Source organism: Corylus avellana, chromosome ca6 (assembly GCF_901000735.1).
Source record: "Corylus avellana chromosome ca6, CavTom2PMs-1.0".
NCBI lineage: Eukaryota > Viridiplantae > Streptophyta > Magnoliopsida > Fagales > Betulaceae > Corylus > Corylus avellana.
The window spans coordinates 20,375,653-20,386,539 of NC_081546.1; the positions used below are offsets into that span (position 1 = coordinate 20,375,653).

General features: G+C 39.9%; 1 pseudogene; it reads right to left on the reverse strand.

The window, feature by feature from the left end:
- Window positions 1–885: 885 nt before the first annotated feature.
- The window catches only part of LOC132184382 (uncharacterized), a 105,572-nt pseudogene continuing 95,570 nt past the window's right edge, over window positions 886–10,887 (reverse strand).

Consider the following 10,887-nt stretch of genomic DNA (forward strand, 5'->3'; position numbering starts at 1 on the left):
GAGATTGATGATATGATGAGTGGAGAGAGCATGAAGGATAGTGGGGTATGATGGAGGCCAGGGATCTTATGGACGCTTATGACTTTGTCTTGATTTAGGCACTCATACTGGGTAATGTATAGCATTATTTAGAATTAAAGGGACTATGGAGGGTAATATGTTACTATATATAAAAAAAAAGAATGATAGAGGGGTGACGAAGTCCCTCTATAGTGATGTGGTTATCATAGGAAGAGTTGGGATGACAAAGGGGGTGGCTCCAAGAGGAAGAGTGACAATTGGGTTTCTTTATGGAGTGTGTGATTTTGATTATTTCTTGTAAATTATTTTTTATTGACAAGAATTTTTCACTTGATTCATAAGAGAAAAATAATTTAGCACACATAAATGGAAACCCGTTTTCACATTTTGCAAAAGGTACTCACTACTTAGTTCATATAAATGGTAGAAAGTTTGAATCGACCAATAGAAAAGAGGGTATGGGAAGCGTCTAAAGTTGTGAAAACTATTAGTAGAGGAAACAATTGAATGAAAGATCTTGATTTACAAATTTTTGGTGTAATGGTATTACGTACATATCTGATGCAAAAAAAAAAAAAAAAAAAAATCGCTTGATCAATAGAGCAAAGACTTCGGAACTCATTAATTTCAACAAAATGTGCTAGGAAATTAAGCATTTTTAGAAAAGAATATGGGGTCTCAAAATTTCTGGTTTCAATGCATGACATTAGGTAAATTCATAGTTGCATCCTGTGCTTGTCGATAAACTAGTGGAGTTCACTACACAACGAAGCTTCTAACCTTCGAACTTCTCAAATAAACCTCGCCCATCCATGGGAGAATTAGAACCCAAAACTAATATAAAGGCCAATTTGTGGTCAGAAATTTCCTAAAATTCGGGCCATTCAAGGATAATTTGAAATAAGGGCATTTCCGGCCCAAGAAAAAAACAAGGACAATATTTCAAAAACTAAATATACCTTCCAGTCAAACTTAGATGCTTGTTTTCTCAACCAATGCGATACATATTACAATCTGCATTTCCTAATTCAGAACAAAAAGATTGAACAAGAAACGTCCAAGACGTCATACGTGTTGTAACAGAACCTCTTAGAATGATTTCTCAAGATTCCAAGTTCAAGATGGAGGGAGCGTTGGTTATTGTGGTTTGGAGGGGGTGGTGGAGGCATTGATGTCTGTGGCATAGGGGGCCTACCGCCATGTTGAACGGGTGGTGGTGGCAGTTGATGCCACATAGGTGGTGGTTGGCCTCCCATTCCCATTGGTGGTGGTAGGGGCCTTGGGGGATCTGAAGCTGCCTGTGGAGGGGGCGGTGGCATGCTTGGGGGAGGTGGCCTGAACTGCTGCATTTGTGGAGGCATGCCAGGTGGTGGGATTGTTTGACCTGGTTGCGGTGGCTGACCATGCCAAGCTTGTTGTCCAGCTATTGGCATAGGTGGGTAGGCTGTCGCTTGAGGTGGTGGTGGGCGGAGTGCAGGCATTGGGCCTGGAGCAACAGCACCATTTGCAAATGGGCGTGGAGGCATGGCTCCATTGGCCTGAGGAACACTCGGATGAGTTGGAGGCCCCCTAGCGAATAAAGTGTGAGGCCTGCTCTTTTGTGTACCTGGATTGCTTGCGGCCAAAACTCTCTCTGCAATATAACGGTAGCACACAAGTAAAGCACTGTCCTTAATGATAGCATGTAATTTGATATTCTCCATTTCGTTTGAAATTGAGAGGAGTCGGTCCTTTACTTTTTATAAGGGTAAAATTATCTAAAAATTGTCATTTCACTTTTTTTTAGACAATTTTACCCTTATGAAATAATCATAAAGGATTGGCTCCTCCCCATTTCAAACAAAAAAAAAAAGGGGAAACCTAAAAGTCTTACCAGCTGGAGTACCATGACGCTCCCAATTAGTATCCTTCTTATATGCATATGACACCTTAATTTGACGATTGCAAAGATATTGGCCATTCATTGCCTGTAAATTTAGATCACTACCAGATCAACTCCTTATATAATCAAAATATAATGCTAGTATCATGGGGTAGCTCATGTCTTACACGTTACAACAATTTAGAAGTTACTATTATATCTTTTACAATGTAATAAAAAAAAAAAAAGAGCCTAGAGGCACAACTAATTTCCAAAATGAATGACATCGAGTCGTTGATCATGTCTAGACTTGGCATTAAGCTATGACCAAGTGGAACTAAACTACAAATTAATAATTCATCTAATTCTCGCATACTTGAAGAACCTCATGTCTCTCGAGCAGATTTGGGTAATATGAAAGTATAAGCAGAAGACACATACCTCAATAGCAGCATCAGATGCCTCGAAAGAATCATAGCTAATAAATCCAAAACCACGTGAATTTCCTGATTCTGGATCTCTCATGATCTGGACAAGAGAACTGATCAGAATCCAAATAACAGAAGCATCAAAATCTTAATAGGTAGAAAACATACATTCTAAAATCAATTTTTATGCATTCAGTACAAATGTTTGAGCCCACAACTTGTCCCACGCAAATACAGGCAGGAAGAGATCGGAACCCACTTACGAGGGATTTACATCCAGTTCTCCTAAAACAAAATTAAAATCTTTTAAGAAAACCAACATAGAGAGTTGAAGGCCATGCAAAAACTTATCATCAAGTAGCTCTAAAATTTTCCACGATCGAAAATCTTGGTCTGACCAAAGATTTAACCTCGGGATGATCATGGTCTGACTCACCTAGAACTTATATCATTATGTTATGCAGCACTGCAACAGAACATGCTACCTCACCCCTTAAAATGGAACAAAGGGGATAGGCTAATATACCAGATTACGGGTAGCTTTGTTAGAAGTTAGAATGTGATAAGGTACCCTTTAAGTTACAATTTTTTTGGTAGTTTGGTCTTGCCAAAAACCTAACTGAATATACCATTTTGTGATTACTATCTATATGGCCTTTCAAAAAGTTTAAATAGGGAAACCGCCAATACCAATTTAGCTAAAGCTATCAAAGGAGCAGCTATTGAAACCAGTTTCTAGGTCCATGCAAGGAGAGGAACATGAAGCACCCGTATACGAAAGCGAGTTAAGAAGACAAAGCTGCCCTTCAATGTTTCAAGGATTAGAGGATTGCCTCCATGAGTAGAAGAAAGCAGGATCTAACAAAAAAAATCCTTGCTTCTTCCAATGATTTTCCCTTCGATGGATTAACCATATCAAATATAACTCATAGATTCAGTTCCCTTTCCTCCTACATGAACCAGACAAAGCACACTTTCAAAGCCACCCTGCAACCTGCTATATAAGATGTATGAAGTCACAAAGGTAGTCTAACAGATAAACCTATTGTCCATAGAACTTCCATAACTCCCCCACTAAAAAATAGTTAAGAGAGAAAGAGAACATTTGCAGAAATGATAAGCAAAATTATTTCATATTGATATTGCCAAGAAAACACACCCTCTATGCATAGGCATGCGAAGATAACAGATTACAGTTTCATGCCAAACAAAGGAATATATGATATGCATAAATGATGTTATAGAAACTCTAATGGCTGAAAGATCATTAAACAACTTCCTATTTAACTTTAAACTAAGAACACCAACATCCATATTAGTAGGTAGTTTGCATAAAATCTTTCTACATTTCTAGGCAATTTAACTAGAAATGGAAATAATTCAACATCAGATGCCAACAAAAGAAAAGCCAAAAATTTAACCTTAGGATTTGTAACAATGACTCCAAAAGCACTGAAAGTATCTTATAGAAGCTTCTCATCTACATCCTGCAAAGAATATCAAGAAAATGACAAAGTTAAAAGCAGTGATCTAGCTTGTGTTAGCAAGCATAACTCTAATAGAATTTAACTTACAGGGTCAAGGTTCCCAATGAAAAGGTTTGCTCGCACATCCAAACTTTTTTTTATCTTGGGATGCCTGGGGAAAAACAAAACATCACAGTAATTCATCAAATTTCATAGAACAGATACAAAGACACCAGTACAGAAATAAACCTTTTCAAATTTATGATGTTTCATAAATTTTATGCAGCACAAAACAAAAAAAAAGCTGTAAAAATTTAGATGAAAGGAAACATACCTTATTTACACGTATTGGCTTTCCATACAGTTTAATCATGTTGAGCACCTTGATTGCCTTCATAGTTATCAAAGGGGACAAAATTATTAGTCAAAAGTAAAGAACTAACGAATGAAGCTAACAGTAAAACTTCGCAGTTAAACCATAAAATCTTAGCATACACTTCAAAGTTTAACAGATAGCATGACCAGAGTATGTGATCAACAGTTACATAGTCAGCATCTTCTTCACTCCGAAACTCCACGAATCCATATCCTTCATGCAAGTTTGTCACTCTATCCTTGGGAACGTACACATTCACTGAAACAGAAAGGGGAAAGGCTATCAATGGGCAGTCTTACAAGCAGATTATAAAAAACAATCCCTTTCTGATAACTCATTAAAACAGGAGCTCATAAGTCATTGATGTTAGGCTAGAGAAGAAATATGTATACTAACAAAAATAAATGAAACATTGACTAAATTATTAATTGGCGAAGATTATCACTGATAAAAGTTTTCCGAACATGCAATAATTTATGAAGAACAAATCTTAGCAGTCTCATTTAAAATACATTATTCTCTTCCCCATTGATGAAACAAAGTTCTAGAAGAACATTTAAGACGAAGGAAGGGTCGAATCTAAAGAATGGTCAAAGTGTCTAGCCTTACAACAAAAACAACAACCACCATAAAGAGAGATTGGGGAGAGAAACCAAAAAATAAAGACAAAATTTGGACATAACTATAAAGAAATGAGCGTTACATATCCACAACTAAGTACAATTGAGCCCAAGAACAGGTTTTTAAAGTACTTATCAAAAACTAAGTACTATGCCCAAAACAATATACCAAAAGAAAAACAAAACAAGACAGTTATGACCTAGAAAAACTATGAATTTTAAACAAAAAATTGGTGCCGCATAATTATCACTAATTTCAATATCCCCTAGAATTTAGAAATTTAAGCAATTTATAAAATAGAAAAGGGAGGCCACAACATCCCAACAGGGCCTGCTTGAACAAACATCTCCCAAAGTAACTCCTCGGTCACCTGCAAGGAAAGACACAGGCATTGAAGCCAACACTAGAACAAAAAAAAAAAAAACCCTAACTTATCCGAGTTCCTTGTTTTCGAGCAAAGTAGAAACAAGTACCAAACAAAAGGAAGAAAGAGAACCTAAGGGTCGAGATTTCCGATATAAGCGGTGGCATCCTGATTTCTCTCGGCAGAGTGTTGGCCCAGCAAATTGGCTCCTACTCCGGGCGCTATTCGAGTCGTCATTGCTTTCTTACACTGTGAAACCCTCTCTCTCTGTGCTCCTTCTCGATGGTCCGACTAGAAGGTGAAAACGCCTGATATTATTGAGCTGGGCAGCTGGAAGAACCCATTTCATACAATATTTCAAGGAGAAGAGAAAAGACAGAAAATCTACACAAGAAAATTTCTCTTGTATTCAATAATAATTTCCTGAATGATACATCAGATTTTATAATATGTTTACAGTGTAACAAAAGGGGAAAACAATAGCTGTACAAATCAGACATCTATTACACACAATCGGCCATGATATTATGGGATTGTGTGTTTACATAATCTTCATCAAATCTTTCCTTGTGAATGTGTCTGTTAGCAAAGAGAGATGATCTTCTTTCCTTTGCTGTATCATTGACTAATGATTCTACTGAATCACATGGATCCTTGGCTGCTGTTCCTTGATTATTGGGTGCTCCATGATTCTTGCCATTGTGATGCTCCACAATGCAAGCTGGTGAAGATGAGTTGTCTGCATGCTTAGTGAGACTGATTGGTTGACGGGGCAGCTTTAGTGGCTGAAGGGAGTCATGTAGTCTAACATCCCCCCACAAGATGTTAGACTACACTTTTAGCTTGTCTCGGAGAAGAAGGAACCGAGCAGTAGTGAGGCCCTTTGTGAATATATCTGCAATCTGATCAAGGGTAGGCAAGTATCGAGTGGTAACATCCTTGTTGACCACTTTCTCACGAATGAAGTGATAGTCCACTTCAATATGTTTGGTGCGTGCGTGACACACTGGATTAGAGGCAAGTGCCAATGCACCAAGGTTGTCACACCAGAGAGTGGGAGAGCAATGGAGAAAAATCTTCAGTTCTTGAAGGAGCATTCTCAGCCAGCAGAGTTCGACTGTAGCAAATACTAGAGCCCTGTATTCAGCCTCAGTGCTGGATTTAGAGACAACTGGTTGCTTCTTAGCACACCAGCTGATTAAGCAAGGTCCAAGGAAAAGGGCATAACCAGTAGTGGACCTTCTGTCATCAAGATTGCCTGCCCAGTCCGAATCGCTATAGGCATTTAGTTGAAGGGAGCCTTTGGTAAAGTGTAATCCATGATTGATGGAGCCCTTGAGGTATCGAAGAACTCTCTTTGCTGTTGTCCAATGGGTAGTAGTGGGAGAATGCATGAATTGGCAGAGTTGATTAACAGCAAAAGAGATGTTTGGCCGGGTGAGGGTACAGTACTACAGTGCTCCGACTAGGTGTCTGTACTCTGAGGCATTGGGAAGAGGATCACCATCTTGCTGAGAAAGCTGGGAACCTACTGGGAGTGGTGTCTTGGCAGGCTTGGCTCCTGTCATATGAGCACGGTCTAGAAGTTTAAAGATATACTTTGTCTATGATAGGTGAAGTCCTCCTGCCAGTGGCTGCACATGAATGCCCAAGAAGTAATGAAGAGAGCCAAGGTCCTTCATGGCAAAAGATTGCTTCAGGCAGGAAACCAAGTGAGTGATAGCAGGCAAAGAATTCCCAATGAGAATGATGTCATCGACATAAATGAGGAGAAAAAGATTTATTGTGGAGGTATGGAGAGTAAATAGAGAGTAGTCTACCTTGGATTCTGTAAAACCAAAAGCAACCAAAGTAGCTACCAATTTAGTAAACCAGGCCCTGGGCGCCTGCTTGAGGCCATAGATGGATTTCTTAAGTTTGCAAACATGATGAGGGAATTTGCTGTCAACAAAGCCTGGTGGTTGTTTCATAAAAACCTCTTCCTGTAAAGTGCCATGGAGAAAGGCATTTGAGACATCTAATTGTCTGGTGGGCCATTGAAAGTGGACGGCCAAAGCAAGGATAGCTCGTATGGTGGTGGATTTAACCACAGGGCTGAAAGTTTCATAGTAGTCGATGCCATCCTGTTGTTGGAAACCCTTAGCTACAAGTCGAGCCTTAAATCTGTCAAGAGTGCCATCAGCCTTCTGTTTCACTTTAAAAACCCATTTGTTAGTGATAACATTATGATGAGATGGTCTTGGGCAGAGGAGCCAGGTTTGGTTGGCTTGAAGGGCTTGGAATTCTTCCTTCATGGCTTGCTGCCAGTGAGGAGATTTGACTGCTTGGGAAAATCGAGTAGGGGCAGGAGATAAGTGTGAGAGATTGACATGGGAGTGAAAGGCCAGGAGTGGATGTTTGGTTGAGAAGAAGAGTTTGTAGTTGGGAAATGATTTGGGCCTGCGAGTGCCATCCTGAAGCCTAGTAGTCATGGGATGATGAGAGATAGGACCAGATACAAGACTAGGAGGAGAAGGAGCAGTATTTGTTGTTGTGTTTGCAGTACCTGCGAGATTGGGGATAGTGCAATGTTTGTATCGGCTGGAGGGACTGGAGAAGCAGCAGGGGTGGGTGAAAGGGGTTCATCAGTGCTGAAACTAGTGTCAGAGGGCAAGTCATTAGGCATATCTGCAGTAGCGAAATCAGAGGACATGGGATCGTTGGTAGATGCTGGGGTGTCAATAGAAGATGATGGAATGGCATGAGTAGCAGAAACAGAATGTATCAATGCTGGTGCAGAAGGACATACCTTGGGTGAAGCAGAATCATTTGCAGAGGTCAGTGGAGTGGACATCCAATTCTTTGCTGGGAAGGAATTTTCATCAAAAACAACATTTCTGGTAATGATGGTCTTTTTGGACAAGGGTTCATAACACCTGTAGCCTCTATAATTGGAGCAATAACCAAGAAAGATACATTTTTTGGATCGATACATCAGTTTGTGAGAATTATAAGGTCGGAGAAGAGGATAGCAGGCACAACCAAAGATTCTAAGGAGAGAATAGTTAGGCTGTTTGTAAAGTAATTTGAAATATGGAAAGTGGTTTTTCAAGACAGTTGTAGGAAGTCTATTGATTAGATAGACTGCAATATTAAAGGCATCAACCCAATACATGAGAGGAAGATAGGATTGAGCCAAGAGAGCTAAACCAGTATCCACAATGTGCCTATGTTTTCTCTCGACAAGACCATTCTGTTGAGGAGTGTGAGGGCATGAAATTCTATGAAGGATACCATTAGAAGTCAAAAAGTGTTTAAATTGATTGGAAGTGAATTCCCCTCCTCCATCAAATTGGAAAGCTTTTATTTTCTTAGACAAGAGGTTCTCAACTAGGCTTTTGAATTTGACAAAGCATGCAAATGTGTCTGATTTATTTTGCATTGGATAAATCCAAGAGAACCTTGAGTAATTATCAATGAAAATCACATAATATCGGCATCCAGTGAGAGAAGGAATTGGAGAACTCCACAAATCAGAATGTATTATTTCTAATGGTTGGGCAGTTACATTGTTGGACTCAAAAAAAGGAAGATACTTGGACTTTGCTACTTGACAAGGTTCACACAAACTTTCATTTGTAATGGAGCCAAGTACAGGTAGGTTTACAAGATGCTTGATTTTATTTAAAATGGGAGGTGCAGGGTGCCCTAACCGACTATGCCAGACTTTGGAGGAGGCTGTGACTCCAAGGAAAGCTGTAGGCTGTCTTATTTTGCTGGATGACTTGGACAAGAAGATTGGATAGAGTCCATCTCTACTTGGCCCTTGCAAAAGAATCTGCCCCGTGATGTTGTCCTTCACAAAAAAATGAGAATCAGTTAGAATGAACCAGCACTTGTTGTCTACAAAGAATTTCTGAATGGACAACAAGTTAGCTGCGGCAGTTGGACAATGTAAAATGTGGTTTAGTTTGAAAGGTTGATGGAAAGGATATTTAGAGTTATACAAGACAGATGCACCTATGTTGGATATGGACAAACCTGTTCCATTACCTACAGCCACCTCATCATCACCTTTGAATGGTTCTTGAAGTGTTAGATTGTCGAGGGCAGTCGTGACATGATTGTTTGCTCCACTATTAGCATACCAAAGGTCCTCAACATTCTGTTCCATAGCAGAGGGATGTGCTCGTGCCACCATTGCAGCAAATTGTGAAGGTGGATTTTTCCCTTGATAAGAATAATCCATCCTATGATAGCAATCTAATGCTAGGTGTCCAAGTTTCCCACAAATTTGACATGATGGTCTGTGAGGGAATGAGGTGGGAGGTGCACCAAGAACAGACTTTTGTGAAAAGTGATTACCTCCAGGTCGTCTGAGGTTGGACTGAGAGGTGCTCCTGTGATAGCCTCTGTACTGGTTAGGCTGATAGGTATTCCTAGGTTGATAGGAATTAGGCTGATGGGAGTTCTTTGAGTAACTCACTGCTTTTCCTTTGTGGTAATTGTCACTGGAGGGCCTTGGTTTTTGAGAATAAAGGGAAAAGTTGCCTGATTCAGTGAGTGGCTGCTGCTGTGGTAGATGATTGTTGAGTAGAATCTCGTGGTTGAGCAATTCACATTGGAATTCTTCAAAAGTCATGGACGATGTGCGGGTGGTGAAATTGAATAAAGTGATGAAAGTGGTGTAAGAAGAGTTCAAACCTCCAAGGACATAGGATATAAGATCATCATCTTCTATAGGCTGCCCTACTGCAGCCAGAAGGGCTGAACACGATTTGGTTTCATTGAGAAACTCTAAACAGGTTTTGGAACCTTGATTGAGGGTTTGTAGCTGTCTTTTTAGATAAGAGATTCTGGCCTTTGACTGAGATGCATATCGTGTGGCCAGAGTAGTCCAAACTTGTTTGGCTATCTTTAATCCATAGAGAGAAGAGAGCATACGGTCTGACATGGTTGTGTTGAACCAACTAAGGATGCATTGATCCTTTCTGTGCCAGATTGAGTCATCTGGATTCACCATTGTGGTGAGGTTTCCAGTTTCATCAGTGAGATGTTTGGGAGGACATGGCTCACTACCATCAACGAACCCCATCAATTCATGGGTGTTCAGAATTGGAGTGAAGTGAGACACCCAATTTAGGTAGTCTGCAGGGCCATCAAGCTTGGTAGAAATCTGTTGAGAGATGCTAGGCAGGGTGAATGTTGTAGTGACAGGTGCAGGGGATGAAGATGTGTTGGTGTTAGGTGCAGAGGATGAAGAAGAAGCAGGAGATGAGGCCATTGTTGTAGGATTGGAGGAGTTTTCCTTTAAAGGCTCTGATACCATACAATATTTCAAGGAGAAGAGAAAAGACAGAAAATCTGCACAAGAAATTTCTCTTGTATTCAATAATAATTTCCTGAATGATACATCAGATTTTATTATATGTTTACAGTGTAACAAAGGCGGAAAACAATAGCTATACAAATCAGACATCTATTACACACAATCGGCCATGATATTATGGGATTGTGTGTTTACATAATCTTCATCAAATCTTTCCTTGTGAATGTGTCTGTCAGCAAAGAGAGCTGATCTTCTTTCCTTTGCTGTATCATTGACTAATGATTCTACTGAATCACATGGATCCTTGGCTGCTGTTCCATGATTATTGGGTGCTCCATGATTCTTGCCATTGTGATGCTCGACAGTGCAAGCTGGTGAAGATTAGTTGTCTGCATGCTCAGTGAGACTGATTGGTTGACGGGGCAGCTTAGGTGGCTGAAGG